This window comes from Pinus tabuliformis, chromosome X (assembly GCF_031772625.1).
Source record: "Pinus tabuliformis cultivar Carrire ecotype Pingquan chromosome X, CPIR1, whole genome shotgun sequence".
NCBI classification, from domain to species: domain Eukaryota; kingdom Viridiplantae; phylum Streptophyta; class Pinopsida; order Pinales; family Pinaceae; genus Pinus; species Pinus tabuliformis.
In genome coordinates, this window is record NC_142308.1 from 79389280 (window position 1) to 79407360 (window position 18081).

The 18081-nt window shown below is 35.0% G+C and overlaps 1 pseudogene; it reads left to right on the forward strand.

Moving 5' to 3' along the window:
* LOC149138461 (mitochondrial pyruvate carrier 1 pseudogene) overlaps positions 1 to 18081 on the forward strand; it is a 35943-nt pseudogene that overhangs the window by 15374 nt on the left and 2488 nt on the right.

Sequence of the window (18081 nt, forward strand, 5' to 3'; positions counted from 1 at the left end):
CGGACGGAACTGAGCCAACAACTATTTTCGCAAAGCTGGGAGCCATATTTGCCCGTAGAAAGCCGAGACCCAGTCGCAGAGAAATAAGGCAGAAGATTAGATCTAGATCTAGCCGCAGAGGATTAGATCTAGAACCCAGCCGCAAAGAAGATTAGATCTAGATCTAGATCTAGCAGCAGAAGATTGGATCTAGAACCCAGCAGGAAAAATAAATCACCGACTTTCGCTTCATGAACCACTCGATCCGGGATGCCCACGTAAAAAAAAGACTTGCTCACAGATCTATTTTCGCAGATCTGAGATCGGTGATCATTATGGAGAATGCTGAACATAGTCTTCAAAAAAAATAAAAAATAGCGCAGATCTGAGAATCGCAGCCGCAGAAGGAAAAACGCAGCTTATAAAAATATAAGAACCGCAGCCGCAGCTTAACGGCATGCCTTCATAAACTTGTTTACCCGCAGCCGCAGACGGAAGAACCTCTCCCTGATGCAGCCGGAAGAACCTCTCGCAAAAACGGAAGAACCTCTCGCAAATACGGAAGAGCCTCTTCGTAGACAGAAGAACCTCTCCCTGACGCAGCCGGAAGAACCTCTCGCAAAAACGGAAGAACCTCTCGCAAATACGGAAGAACCTCTCTAATTCTATTTCAATTTTTACTATTTGTAGCGCATTGGTTTCAATGTACGTGCAAACTTTTAACACATTGATTTCATGTACATTGCAGTTTTTATTTTTGTTTCTATTGAGTATGGATTTCAATTCCGAATTTAAATTTCTAATTTTTATTTTATTTCTATCTCCATTTACGCTTCAGAAATTAAAATGGAAAAATACAATTATGTGAAATTCTCCTTGCATAGATTACTGCGAAATCCTATTTTATCATACTATTTAAGTTCTATTCAAAATCTAGGCATTGTATTTTAACATAAGTGTCAATTTCTATGACATTTTCTACATGTACATGTTAATTTCTATTTATATTCTATTCAATATCAATTTCAATTTTAGATTTCTATTTCCATTTCTATTTCTTATGTTATTTTTGTCTCCAATACCACATTAGAATTTGAAACAGAAGCATCTAGACTCGAGACATAGATGATCACAAGTTATTTATTTGAGCGAGTTAACAAGTGAAAAACTCTACATGTCGTTCAACAGTTCCGAGGTGTGAGATCACCATAATGGCCTAGTTTTAATGATTGTTTTCGACATATGTGCTCTTTGACTACTTGTTAACTCCCTTTTCACATAAATGGTTTCGTTAAATATTTTATTACGTAAATTTCTCCTCGTATAGGTTACTACAAAATCCCATTTTCTCATACTATTTCAGTTCTATTCAAAATCTAAAGCATTGATTTTAACGTACATGTCAACTTATATGACAATTCCTAAATGTACATGTTAATTTGTATTTATATTCTATTCAATGTCAATTTCAATTTCAAATTTCAATTTCCATTTCAATTTCTTATTTTATTTCTATCTCCATTACCACATTTGAAATGGAAATAGGAACATCTAGACATACAATTACTCAGTAAATTTATGATCACAAATTATTTAATTGATTGAGTTAACGAGTGGAAAAAGTCTACATGTCAACTACGGAATTTTTCCAAGGGTACTGAGGTGTGAATTGACCATAACAATCCAGTTTTCAATGATCGTTTTCTGACATGTGTGCTCTTTGACTACTTGTTAACTCTCTTTGTACATAATTGGTTTCATTAAAAGAGTCAATTTCAATTTCTCTTCAATGTCACCTTCATATTTTGTCACATTGATTTCTTTGGACATCTCAATTTTTAATGAGCTTATTTTAAAGTTCATGTGATTTTCAAACACATTGATTTTAGTGTACATCTCAGTTCTAATTCTATTTCAATTTTGTTCAATTTCTAGCGCATTGATTTCAATGTACGTGTGAAATTTTAACACATTGATTTCATGTACATTGCAATTTTTATTTTTATTTCTACTTCTATTCAATATCAATTTCACTTTCTACTTTTAATTTTATTTCTATCTCCATTTACACTTTATAAATTAAAATAGAAGGATATAATTTTGTAAATTACTCCTTGTATGGATTACTGCAACTTATTTAAAGGACTATGAAAATAAGTCATGAATCTTAACATGTCTACTTATTAACTAACTTTGTATATCATCGATTTCAGTGCAAATGTCAAATATCTATTTATGTTTTCATTCAATGTCAATTTGAATTTCATTTCCCTATTCTGTTGAAAATTTTTTGTTTACATCAAATTTAAATATATTAATTTATATTTATATATTAATTTAAATATATATATATTCTCGTGCATGGGTGTGTGAACCATGAATTCCCCCAACACCTACGACGTGCCATATGTAAATTATTCGCATTTGTACATTGGATCACATCAAAGGAGATTCATATCGCTGACATTCCATGGTGGCATCAAGAGATCGCTGAGATTGTTTGTATGTTTAAGAAGGAACTATTAGAGAAATTTTGTGGTCTAAAATAGACATCCTAAGAAATATTATAAAGTAATATTGGAAATAATAAAATAAGATTACATTACATTATCAAATTTTAGAGGGAAAAAAAGAAAAACTACTTTTTCCAACTCGTATTTTCAACTTATCTCCCTACCGTTTTACTCAAATTTTGAGTAGGAGCACTCGTTGGATGCGAAATTTAATTTCTTATCTAAGGAGTACCCATATTGTCTACTTTCGATGGACCCTACTACATAAAAATAATAAATACATGAAAACATGTGATTGTAATCACATTGTTCATGTATTTATCATTTTTTGTGTAGTAGGGTCCATCAAAAATATGCAACATGGGTACTCCTTTGATGAAAAATTAGATTGTGCATCAAACGAGTGATCCCACTCCAAATTTGAGTAGAACCGTAAGGAGATAAGTTGAAAATATGAGTTGAAAAAGTAGTTTTTATTTTTTTTAGTTTTTAATCTTTTTTTTCTTTACTCAAAAAAATGGTGAATCATCCCCCATGGTTGACATCATCATCTTGAATCCTATTGGTTCTCATAAAGTCGATTTTGGTTGTACATTGTTGTTTTGAAGCCCATTTTAGACTTCAAAATTTCTCCAATGTATCGACGAGTTTCATGGATTTGCAGGTTCATCTTCTAATTCACCTAGTAGATGAGGTTGAATTAGTTGGGGTGGTTTCTTGTCGTTAGATGTTTTTCTTAGAGGTACATTTTGAAAAGTTTTGATCGACAAAGTGATGAAAAGAGATCTGGTACAAGCCCAAAATCCCCTTTCTTATATAAATTCCTAAACCTTGGACCTGTGGATATGGCCACAAAGTCCTATCGGAAGCTTCAGCTTAGGCTCTAAGCCTTTTATAAACCATGGACTTATTTAGAATCACAGCCACCTTTTTATCGACGCTTTATAATCAACCATCACCGAGCACTTTAATCAACCCGCCACACATATAAACATATATGGAGATACCATAAAACCCCTCATGGCCATATATAACCATATAATATCAATACATAGAACCAACATAAAACCCGCTTAACTCAATGTACGCGGATCTCAAGGATTATATAGCCGCTTTCATAAATTCGGCGGGTCCGGATTTCGCAACCACAACAAAACTCTTAAGGCCTGACCTCCGATGAGGTGCGGACCCGATGTACTTTTATACTCCTTTATATATCGGTTTCGGGTCCGATATATATCGGCACTCGCTGTAAATAATAGATTCAGTCCTCCGACGGAACGCGGACCCGATGCCTCCTTACACTCCTTTCTAAACTGATTTCGGATCCGTCGTATCGGCGGATTCCTTATCGGCCAGTCTTGACGGGGTTGCGGACCCGATCTCCTTTAGGGTGCTCCTTAATATAAATTCGGCTCCGGATTTCGGAACACTGCTAAGGCTTCTCTTCGGACCCGACGCTATTTATATGTTGCGCTTCATAACAATTCGGCTCCGGTGTATCAGAGCGTTCACAAGGTTAAGGCCCTCTCTCCCTTCTGACGCGATATGGGTTTCGGACCCGATATGCTTTCCATTCTGCTTTATAAGATTTCGGCTCCGGTAATTCGGGCTTCCACTTCAGTGATCCCAAAGGCTCTCTTCTGATCCGATAATAGGGTTCGGACCCGATAAGGGTTTAATCAGCCACTATAATAATTCGCGTCCGCTACAATGCCACTTAAGGAAAAATATCGCAATTCTCTATGTAAACAGAGTTATACGCAGAACATTATAAAAAGGACTTAGAGAGTCCACGGAAGCAGCAGTTAAATGGAAACGCCATGAAGGCTCCAACCAAACATTATGCAGGGAAATAAACCACTTCCAATACTTTCAATATACAGTAATTAAGCTGTCCGATACATGCACATTAACAGAACCATTAATTCTCATCCATACCATAAATAATCACAGGCAGACACTTCATACGTGCCCTTCATCAGAAACTATGCATATATTAATCTGAAAGCAATAAATCTATATTGAGACTTCGGTCTCATACATACACACACATATACAGGCACGCAGGCCTAACAGTCAATGCTGCACTCTCTCACAGGCCCGACTATCAATTATGGTGCCTCTCCTCTCACAAGCCAAATTCTCCTCTCTTCTCACAAGCCAAATTCTCTCCTCTAGTGGCTCCCTCTTGCCCTTAGGCTTACATACATATTTATAATAAACATTGATATCAAAAGCCTAAAGCTTTTACATGCATGCATATATGGAAAAAACCTCTTGAGGCTTTATTCTATCTTTTCTCTGTTTTAAAACAGAAAAGCCTCCTTATCCACATCTATTTCTTTTATGCCTAAAAGCTCTCCCTTACTTCTAAAATCATGGAACTACTCATGCTCTTATTTATTTATTTGAGAGCATCTAATTTAAATCACATTTAGAAGTCTAAATATTAAACTAACTTGAAACTTAGGAAAATAATTCTAAGAATGCATGACCCCCTATGTCTACTATTTACAATAGTTTCCTTTGGGTTGAATGCTCCTGCATCACAAAGGAAAAACATGAGTGGTCTATGGTATAACGGTGCATATCATATGAGTCTTTCTATTATGTGAGTGAGTACATCAAGCAAATCGACAACACACTAGGTGCAGTGATTTGAGACGACAAAAGAGAAGGGGAGCTTCTCCAAACAAATGGAAAAAGGCGCATGATAAAGGGTTAGTGACTTATCATTGGTCAGATTTCTACACAGTAACTGTTCACATTGAACTTCATATTAATGCATATTTTGATCTCATATGTATTGTATATGTTGGTTTGATTTCATAAGCAAATTCAGAAATTGAATTCATCTACAAATTCATTCTTTACAATATGGAAGCGACACAATCGTGGGTAGCATTGTACAAACAAAAGAGGAAATGTGAAAATCACAGGAAATAATTCAAACAATTGAATGGTAGAAGTGTGCCTTATCCTGATCATTTAAAAAAATATATGTCAATGAAATGCCCTAACAGTTGGGTTGTTGATCAAGTCAAAGAGAAATATGGTGCATCTAGTCGTTACTCGCGTGCTAAAGAGGATGCGTTAAACATAGGGATTGGTTGCAACAACTTGGTAATAATCTCTTTCTATACATTTTTAACTTCATAATGCACCTTTGAATTGTAACAACTATATTTCATATTTTAGTTATGTTCGCATTATTAGACACATGACACTATGATTTTTTCACTTTTTTATAGGTGCACTTGTTGCCATCTATGTGGGCATATGGGCATCATTTTTGCATGAAGGATGTCGATGATCAATGCATGACACAAGATTGTGGAGTGGAAGTCGAGTTCAATGAATCTAGTCGTGCTAGCCACCACAATCAAAACCTAATACATGGGACATTAAGTTACATCGAAAAGATAAAAGAGATCATTCAAGTGGACTTCTCTTCATTCCAATGTGTTATTTTTAGGTGAAAATGGTGGAACACCTTTGATCAGACAATGTAAAGGAAGATCGTAATAGTGGGTTGATATCTATCAACTCTAGAAAGATGTGGCACGAAGCTAGGGAGCTTTATGTTCTCCCTAAACACTACAGCCATGTGTTTTTTTACCTAGATCTGTTGGATAGAGATTGGTGGTTCGTATTAAGACATGACCCTAGATCAAAAGATATATTTGAGAACAAAAATGTTATCATGCCAAGTGAGGAAGATAATCAAAGTAATGACAACAAAGAGTGATATGTACTTGTGTTAATTCATCATTTACACTATTGTTGTATGTATTTGTTCTTTATTTTGCTAATTATAATGTTTTTTATTTGTCTTGTTGGCATTTTATATAATTGGCAAGATTCACAAACGTTTATACACGTTTTTTTGCAATGGAAACATTTTTACACTTAAAACCGAGTATTTCAAATTGTGTAATTTATAATTTAAAATTTAAAATTTTAACATATTTGTTTGGTGTTTAAATCTAATTTACAGTAGAATTTTTCTATAGGCTTTGGATAGACATCAAGATGGATCCTACCATCGGCCCTATATAGACCCGCGATATCCTACAGCGGGTCTACCCCATACATAACATAGCAGAAATGGCAGCAGCTCTACAGATTACAGTTTTTTGTATAGACATTTTTGACAAAACTGAAGGTTGCGGAAAGGCAACAACTTTTTCTATAGACAAAATAGGCTTGCACAAGTCTTTTATATCAGGCAAATGATCAATGCAAATTTTTTGTAAATTGTACAGATCCACAGCGATCATGGCATATGCGAACAAGCATCTACATATGTAACTTTTTCATATTAATGAAAACTTTACGGATTTTTCCAGAGGAAAAAAAATGACATCAAGATGGATCAAAATATTATAATTCTAAGCAAGAATTATCAATTTAGAGCCATATTTCATTAAGATATCAATCTAAATATACTCATACTATCTCCTTTCTCAAATGACATTATGAGTATCAATTTAAAATAACTCATAAAGTCATAGCAAATGGAGAAGAAAATTCATACTTGTGTTATATATGTGTACTAAAAGGCCTACTACAACCATCGCTAAAGTTTTTCAATATAGTAAAATAACCTCCCTTATTTTCACTATGCTACATGTCTCCATAAATATAAATGCAGTTTAAAACATGGTTTACAATATCTATAATAATAAGGATTCAAGGTGACAATCCTTCTCAAATAGGAAAATGAGAAGATTATAACCAAAATGAGAAAATAGGGAATTTGGGAAAACATTGAAGATTTATTCTAGATTTAGATACTTATTGGTTTATTAACCAGTTCACATGTTTTTTCTTCAGGTTTATTTAAAAATTAATATAAATCATGTAGTGATAAATCTATGAGTACTTTAACAATGAAAAATTGCGTATTAATATGTAAGACTACATTCTTGACATGAAAGGTAAAGTCGTGTTTACTATATTTAAATTCCAATTCTTGCAATATTATGTAAACTAAAAGGAGGTCTAATGCATGTATAAAATGTCGATTACATCTTTCTATGGACCAAAAGAAAAACAAATGCGTTGACATGGATGCATTTTCTTCATGGATAATGGAAGAGTTTTGGCTTTTTCTTTTCAATGGTAATTGTAAATAAAAGTTAAATTAATAAATATTTTATGGCTAAAAATTAAATGATAAATAATGTGATGGGGATTAAGAGACATTTGTTTGACTTTTTAATAGACTTGGTGATGCATCTTTCTTCTCTATTTAGATTATGTAAAATAAACATCTATTTTTATGTATTTATAAGTAAATTATTTAAACATGATGTAATATTAGTTAGCAAAAATGTGAAAACATGAATTTTGGTGACCATCTTGTGATAAGTATGTGGAAAAAATAATATTTCTTGAGTTGTTCATTAAAAAATAATCAAATATATTATTTGTAAAAAAGTTATATCTGAGATAGTGTGATTTTTGTATTATTTAACTCGTAATCATTATTAAAAATTTATAAATTTAAACCATAATCACAAATAAAAAACCAAAATATCACCAAAATGTTATATCTTTATTACTAGAAAAAAAAAATCACTTACATTTTTTAGGGAGAACTTCCAATAAAGAAAATTCCCAACTACAAGTAACTTTACAAGTCTTATTTTACACGTCTTGATTCTCATCTTTGGAAAGAAATTTCTAAATTAAATTGGTAAGAGTTGCTATAAATATTAAATTTAAATTGCTTGAAATACTCATAATTTTAGTGATAAATTAAATTTTATTAAAATAGAAATTTTTAAGTTATATTAAATCTAAATTAATTATAAAATAAAAAATAATAATAATAATATACCTAAGTTTCTTTAATTTAACAATAGATTGAATTTTATAAACCAATATAGATCCATTTTAACAATGGATCTATCAAGAGACGAGAGGGATGAAATCTCATTATATGAAAATCTCTTTTTGGAATGCAAAACTTGAAAAAAGATGTACATGTCAAAAGATATAATCTCTTTTAGTGATTCATAAATATGTGATTAAGATGGATCTATAATGTTTTTCTATCTCTATATATAGATCGACTATAATGTAATTTTTCAATGTTTAAATTTTATTTTTGAATAATTTATTATTATTAATATTTTATATTAAAAATTGAATGAGTTACACATTTTCATCTTATTAAGAACTAACTAAATTATTTTACCTTTAATTATTTTTTCCTTGAGTATTGAAATATTTTACCAATTAGGTTAAAATGAATATGAATGAACTATCTAAGCAAAAGAAAAATATTTATGGTAATTTTATAGTTATAGTTTCAACCATATTAAACTTTGTAATTTATAAAAATATTTTTGCATTTTTTTAAAGTAAGTTGTTTTGCATGTAATTTCATATATAAAATTTTGATATAACTTCACCAATACATAATCTATAATAAATATTATTTCATAAAAATAAACATCATGATGATAACCATCTAACAAACATAAACATCATCTAAAATACACATTCAAATTTGCTAACATCATCTAATTATATACACCTCTAGCACATATAAACGTCATTAGCTAGCACACAAATCTAATAATCTAACATGGCATCATCATCATGCTCACGTCTAACAAACACAAGTATTGTAATCTAACATCATCACCACAGATACTCAGATATACATCTCATGTCAAATAACTACTATCAAATACACATTTATCTACAAGCACATTAAATGAATATATTTAACATGACCTAACAATATGCCCATCAACACCAACATATAAATTAAGTACATCAACATGAACAAAATAAATGCAATATATATATATATATATATATATATATATATATATAAAAGTCAAATAACTGCATGAATTCAAATAACTATTGTAAAATATCTTATACAAGAGACACAGTAATGGCAACCTGGGTTCGATGGATGGTCAAGCACTGTCTCAATAGTCGAACTATGAGGTACTGGAGAAGGTAGTTGGTCTACTCTCTCTAGAGAAACACGAGGCACCATCGCCAATGTTGGTTGATCATCATGAGGTGAATAATAAGGGGGTGGAGTACTACTAGAAGGATCAATTACACCCTAACCATGATCTGATGGTGTAGTACTATTAGAAGCATCACCACCCTCATCATCATGATTCGATGGGGTAGCACTGGTGAATATTCGTGTGACGTATTTGATACATTATCATCCCTCCTCGCTACGAGTAGTCTGGTATCTCAAATGATGTGATGCATAAGACTCATCATATCACACAAAAAATCCCTGAAGAGCTCCAAGAGTCTAGGATATGCCCTGATGTCTCAAACCTTCGCAAGGAAGACTCCCTCCTCAACCAAAAGCCTAAACAATTGACGACAATATTCCATCCTGAATTGGAGACCATCCATAAGCGCCTGCATGCCCACACCCCTCTGCATCGAAGGATGTGCCTCACCCTCCGAGTCCTCGCCTATCTCTACATCTCCCTCTGGTGGGGGAGGAGGCATGTCCCCCACAAAACTGCTAATGTCTACAAAATATATAGTACACAACAATAATTAGACAATTTCATTAAACAATTTAATAAAACAACTTAAAGAACGTGCTAAACTAAATTTTATCCTAACTAATCAAAATAATAAAATGAAACAAGATTAACTTACAGAAAACACCAATATTACCTCTATCATCTGTAGGTTGATATGGTGTGAAGAGGATGTTGGGACATTATCTCCTATCCATCCCCACGTACGGACACGACACCAAAACAAACATGTGGTTATCCTCACTGGCCAGTAGCCTTAATGCCTCGGCGGAAATCCTGGCCAAATACACCGGAAGACCCCTCTTGGGCAACGGTCAAAAGTAGGCCTTGTCTCCGAAAACCTCTCAAAAAATAAACAAAAAATCTCTAAAGTGAAAGGGAATTTCGTCCTCCTATGTATCATAGAATGACATCTATCTAAATCCCTACAAAACTGCCGCAAAAAAATGGCAGGCCATCTGATACATCGTGGTGCTTGCACCAAAGAATCGACATAAAACAAAAGAGAGAAACTAATGTGTTTCCCATCAATAATATAGTGTGCAATTGTACTCACTAATACTGAGAGGCACCTAACCTCCTCTGTACCAAAAGAAACAATTCATAGTTGTCCACCGGACACCTAAAAATCTTCTAGACGCACTACACCAGCCCAAAAGTAGGCAAGCTGAATCTTTGCTGCAACACCATGGGGGACATCAGGGAACTGGGGAAAATCCTATCCTCTCCTAGATAGGCCAGTGATAAAATATATGTCCTCCTCAAAGGGCCTATACCACATGTTAGGACCGACAAGGAAAGACTGTTGTTGGACATTCCACCAACGAATCAACTGTGCTAACAAGCCAGAGTGTGCCTTCAAAGATGTGGACTTCTCATAGTACTTAAGGAGGCCTAGATTCCTCAAGAGCACTCGGGTCACTGCGCTAATAGGGCAATGGTATAAATCCCTTTCCCTCTCTTGTGCCTCCCATGGTTAGACCACATTGTATTGGTCTGACAATTTCTCATGCTACTACTTCCTCTATTGACGTCTCTGCTACATGACTGACATATAAAATACATCAGCCTCATACATAAACCATCATTTTTTTATTATATGAAAAATGTATTTATAAATATGGAAATATAACTTTCAATGAATAAATAAAATCATCCTCACTGCAGCCCAAAAACAATAATGCACCGGAATCCATGCACCATCAAACAGGAAAGCACTAAAAACGATGTGTACATACATATGACACATTGCTTTTGGTTGGCACACATACAAACACATTGGTTATTTTTTATCTTCAACGCAATGCGCCAAGACAATATTGCGCATCGGTGCATACGTATAACATTTTCGTACCGAAACAGAACGTTCAGGTTATCAAATGCACATAGCTATATTTTTTTAATATTATGCGTGCAATGCGTTTATAAATATAAACGCACTGGGAGGAACTTAAAATCGTATGCATCGACGTACAAATTATAGCTTTTCCTGGTGCATTTTAATTTACCAAACTCACAGACAACACTGCGGTGAATTAAGTACATGCACCAGAGTGCGGTGCACCCTATAAATTTACAAGGTGCACCACCACTGGTGCGAGCCGAACCTGTTGAACACACCGCGTGGGATTTATTTTTCTTCCGAAAACAATGCATTTTTGGACCTAACTTGCAATTTTAATCCACTAAAAAATTAAATTAGTGAGAAACATAGACATTACCTAGACATTTGTTCATCGGGGAGGCATAGTTGACACGTAAATGAGAAAAACAAATTTCACCATCATTTGAGAAAATTCGAAAGTCAAGCACTTAGCACGAGACAAAAGGGCGGTGAGCAAGAGAAGCATCGACGACAATGCGCTTGAGTGAGGCAAAAGTGGCATCGGTGCTTTAGATCTCTACAACACTGCAAATGGTAAAAATTAAATTTATGACCGATTTTTTTTTATTTAACCTTTTTGTGGTGCATTATTGTAACAACACTAGTGTGTGCTATTTCCAAGCGCACCACATTTTTTTAAATTAAAAAACCATGAAGTGGTGCTCTTGGTAAGTACGCACTGGGGTGTTTTAATACATGAACAACACCGATGTGTCATGGGCATAAAGAACTGAAATAGTGAAAACAATTTCAGGACCGACATTTTTTAAATTTAATATTTGTCTGGTGCTATCGAGTAGTATAAGCATCGGTGCCTTGGTAGTTACGCATCAAGGCATTTTAATACACGGACAACACCAGTGCTTCGTCGGAATATAGCACCGAAATGGTGAAAATAATTTTACGACAAATTTTTTTAATTTAACTTTTGTCTAATGCTATCGAGTAGTGTAAGCACTATTGCGTCATATATAGGTGGCGCACCGTTTTTTTTAATTTGTATAAAAAATAACACTTCGACGATGCATCACTCTCTATTCAGCACTGGGGCTTTTAGTTCAATTAACAACATTGGTGTGTATAATCTAATAAGTGCATCGTTATTTTGAAGTAAAAAACTCCACAACAATGCACTATATTGTGTACGCACATGGGCATTAGTGTACTTGTTTAGCACTGGGTCGTAATAAGAGTATAGCACCAGATTGAGAAAAATGAATTTTAAGACCGTCATTTTTGCAAATTTAACCCTTTTTTCAGTGCTATCGAGTAGTATACACACTAGTGCGCTTTTTGTGCTTAGTGCACCGTTATTTTTTTATTTTTATAAAAAAATAAAGCTGCCATGGTGCACCATGTGCTATTAGGCATGGGTGCGTATATGTATAGTAACACATTGGTGCGTTATTGTATTAGAGACGCACCATTAAAAAACACCCGCTAAAACATCCACTTGGCCAACTCTACTAGTGACCTCTGCTACAAATGGATTTTTGGGATATTTTAATAGGGGATTCGGCAAAAAACTCTGTTAGAGGGTCTTTTCCTTATTGTGAGTGTGGCTATAAGATTGATACTCAAGATCTACTAACTATCTTCTTGTTGATCGTGATAAGGCTTTGATAAGTTGTAACTATTTGACAATATAACAAAAATTGATGCGTTGATTTGATGATAGATTGATTTGATAACATGATAGAGATGTGATATGAATGGAGGTACACTTCTCAGCTACCATAATTGCACGACATTAACCATTGATAAATAATTGATGACATATACAATAAAGCAATATTGAATAATTGATGTTGATTTCTCATGACAATGATATATAATGAGAACCTGATCTGATATATGATAGTTTTGTATGAACTAATATGGCTATGCCCTAAAGAAACAATGATCTTGATGCATGACAGTAATATGATAGGTGGGTTGAAGTCTTGATTGATAATGATTGAAGACGCTTCCGATTCAGAGGGAGAAGACCCTTGATAAGATCCCAACACCTATTATTACTTGTGGTGAATGAATAAGAAATCCCATGATTGCAAAATGATACAAGGATTGATGAAACATTTGATGTTCTTGAAGATATGTCTCTATTAATTAATTTATGTGCTGACAATTCATTGGGGACAAGACTGGTTTTCCTCAAGCAGTTTCAGGATCCACTTCTTGTGTAGAAGTGTTTTGTTAGAATCATGATGGATTATTATTGCTATATTTGGTGGATCATGTAATGAGAAATCAACCAGATGGATCCTTGTGTTGCATGCATCCCGAGCTAGATAAATTCTGGACATATATGGTTGGGACAAAGACATCCTCATGGATTGAGGTTACGTTGTTGTATGAGACAAGCTTAGGCTTGTGGTTGCTTCCTCCCTATATGAGAGGGAGAAATGATGAATATGGTATTCTTTTCTTTACAACATGTATTTTCTCAAACATAATATTTGATTTGATAACCTGTATGAACAGGAAAACAAAAGAATGTTGCTCGAAACTACTGCATAAGGCATTGTAAACGGGATCTTCAATAAGTTGTTTGAGTTGGTACTAGATATGAAAATTTTGATATATTGCAAAGAGAAGCAGTGATGCTACATCATATTTTTTGATATTTTGAGAGCAACTTGGATTGATGGATGTGACCCTCCTAGGAAATGGTCAGGTTTGATCGAGAACACTAAGCTATACTCTTCCCCCTTGTTTGAGTTCACAGAGAGAGGAATTGAGCCTGAGAGCTCCTAGGGTTGAGGGATCTCTAGAATAGGATGGTTGTGATCCTTACCCTTTGTAGTAAGTGGTATCTCACCTATTATCACCTTAGGGTGTGTATGATCCTTGTCATTTATGACAATTTGGGTATCTCCCTCTACCATGATTGGCAAAGTACACCCCAGTATGCATCCTACCCACAAGCGGGGCTTGTTGGGTTTGCCTACACATCTAGCCAATGGGTTGAGATGACTTGAGATAGTGTGATCCTTGCATAGCAAGTGGTATCTCCCTAAAGTGTTGAGGATGCAATCATTCTACCACTTGACTCTTGAGGGTCAACATGGGAAGATCAATAGACATTGGGATGGTTTTGATCTCTACCCTATATGGCAAGTTTAGCCTCGCCTATTGACTAGAAAACATGATGGATGTGATCCTTGTTGGTAGATGGATCTTTCCCATTGTCATTGGACGATAGGATAGATGTGATCGTTACCTTCTGGCAAGTTTGGTCTCACTTGTTTATCTAACAACAAGATGGATGTGATCCTTGCCTAGTATATGGATCTCGCCTATTGTCTTTGGATAGAGGGTGGTAGCTTGAGCTCCCCTATGATGTCATATTCCTCCTCTTTAGATTCGAGATTATTCAACAAATGGAGACGAGCAGAGATGACCCGAGACAAGATATGACTTGATAATGATGATGATTCTACTTCAGATGACTGAATTGATTATTGGATATAGGATGGAAGTCAAATGCTCCCCTATGATTATGATGTGGTTTGAGATGGACTCCCCTATGATTATGATGTGGTTTGATATGGACTCCCCTATGATGCTTCTTCCTCTTCTTTAGATCAAGATTGTTTAGCTAATGATCAATGGAAACAAGTTATGTTGAGATATGATGTAATGGATATTTAGTTGATATAGTTGTGGGATACGTCTTTGAGACTAGTATGGTTTGAGGATTGGTCTCCCCTACCTTTGATTATGCATAAGTAGGGTTTGGAGGGTTGATCTCCCCTACCATTGGTTATAGATTACTCTTCTTTCATGAGAGGATATTAGATAGGTCTTATCAATGATTCAATTGTCCGCCTTTCTTATGATTGAGATATGTTCACTCAAGATACATCATGATGCAACTATAATGAGATATCCTAGATGAGGCTTGTGATGTTGATGGAAATTCCTCCCTAGCTGAGAGAAAGTGTTGAAAATATGGGGCGGTGTTGAGAAAAATTTCCTTTGAGAGATCCATTAAACCCCATAGGTGAAATTCAAAATATGTTAAAGAAATTATTATTTGGCAAAACAATTATTTCTAATGAAGGCACTTATATTCAAATGATTGTTTGGATTTAAATTTTAAATCACCTGCCAAAATTCAAGGCCAACTTCAAATGTTTCATGTCAACTCTTCAAATGAACGTGACCTATCACACAAGGAAATCAATATAAATACCTATCCATGGTAATCACTCGGTGATATCGAATATCTTTCGGTGGCTCATCATATCTCCTACGGTTCGTATTAAATTCTCTTTGTGGTGCAGATAACATATTCTCTGTGGTGCGAATCACGGGATATGGCTACAGGACTCTATCCACTGAGCACAAAACTTTGTATTGACTATAGGTTTATCCTCTTGCTCAAATGTGGTACTGCGCAGCTTTTGACTCTCACTCAAATGGTCATCGATTGATCTCGTCACAATATGATTGGGCACTTCCATATTGCATGATACGTCTCGTTGTATGGTATGGATCGTATCTACGCTGCGATATATGCACATCGCAATGGCTAGTCTCACATTTTATATGCACCCTCTATGGTTGGTCTATCTCGACTCTCTGCAAAGTATGCATCCTCTGTGATCACAATATTAGACTCGCTGCGATCTTGTTATAGTGTTGTCTTGACTCTCAATATTTCTGCAAAATGGCACAGTGGCTTCGGTATAACAGTGGCACAATAGTTTCAGCATACCAGTGGCTCAATAGTCCCAGAATAACAGTGCCTCAGTAGTCTTGGCATAGCAGTGGCATAGGAGTCTCGGAAGAGCTCAGTGACACAATGTTCTCAGCTCTCAGTGCGGAAGTATAGGTATCAATCCTCTACATCACCGTATTGTATAATGGCATCTCGGTAGGGATTTGTTTCTTTCTAAAGGGATTTGTATCTCGACATCGCATTACTAAAATGATTTATATGACTTTTTTGTTATGGCATATGATATGGTATGGTCTCGTATGTATTCCTCTGTAATGATATGTATATAATTCCTATGTGTTAGTTTGTCTACGTTATGAATGGCAGTATGACATCTACATTAAGTGTGGCATCAATTTCTCTATGTTTTGTCTAGTATCAATTCTTTTTTCTCTCGCTCCAGTCACAAGTATGGCTTCGAGTTATATGTATGGCATCATATATGCATTAGTATGGCAGCTTATTCAGAGAAATATGGCGTTGTATATGTATTGGTATGGCATCATATGCGAGACAATATAACATCATATATATGGACGAAGTTCTGGTTGGAGATCAGCTGTGGGATTTGAAATCAGATCACAAGCCAATTTATTTATGTTTCTCTTGGATTGGAAAGAAAAAATTAGAGTAAAAAATTCAGCATGTCCAACAAAATCTCCCACAGGGCAGAATTCTTTTGACCCCAGAAAATTGTAATACCTTCAAAATGACGTTAGAGAGGCTCTTTGAGAAGGAGAAAATTACAATTCACAGCCTTCATAGTCATGAATTAACACATTTAATTCAATGCGCACTTGCAAAGTGCAAAAGAACAAAAATTAAGAAGTCTGAAACAAATTGCTTTCCGGTTAATGCTTGGTTTGACGAGGAATGCAAAAAGGCAAGGAGAATCTGGAAAGAGTCAAACAAGGACAACATAAAGCTCAAATCTTACAAGCATTTATTAAGCAAGAAAAAGGCTGATTTCATGGTTTCAAGGAGGGAAGAACTAATTTTCCTTGGGAAAAATAATCCCAAATTATTTTGGAAGGAGCTCCAACCGAAAAAGATACAAATTGGAAATAATATTACAGCTTCTAAATGGTTTGACTATGCAAGACAACTCTATGAGCAGGTTCCCAAGGTTGACCCTCCCCCCTTGGTCAACACGGATACTAAACTCTTCACGGTACAAGAGGTAGAGATGGGTATCAAGAAGTTGGGTGTTGGAAAAGCAAAAGACTTAGCTGAACTCCAAGCAGAATATCTAAAGTGGGGCTCAAAGATCCTTGCACCTCACATTACAAAAATCTTCAACAACATCATACAACAAGGGCTCCCCACAGATTGGACAACTAGTCTGGCAATACCTCTTTTCAAGAGCGGTGACATCAATAATCCCTCAATTATAAGACCATTATGATAAACCCTTTGTTTGCAAAGCTATTTGGAAGCATGCTAGAAAACAAAATTAGCAAGTGGGCAGAAGAAAGAAATAAGCGTGCTAAAGGGCAAGCAGGTTTTAGACCTAAGCATTCAACAGTTGATCATTGCATAACTTTAAGGCACATCATTGAAAAAGTTTGGGAGAATAAGGAAGAAGTCTTTTGTTGCATTGTTGATTTCAGAAAAGCGTTTGACTCGGTTCCTAGGGATAAACTTTGGCAAAGAATGGAGGAACTTGGGGTTCCTAAACATTTGAGAGCAGCTGTGCATAGGCTGTATGAAGAGGTGAAAGTCAAAATTAGAACTTCGGCAGGCATTTTTGAAAGTTTTAGAAGCGATATTGGGGTCAAGCAAGGTTGCCCACTGTCTCCTACCCTTTTTGGTTTATATATCGACAAGCTTGAGGAGTGGTTAAATTCGCAAGGGGGTGATGGTATCTATTTGTGCAAGTTTGTTATAAGGCTTCTTTTGTATGCAGATGACCTTATTCTGATTTCTAAATCG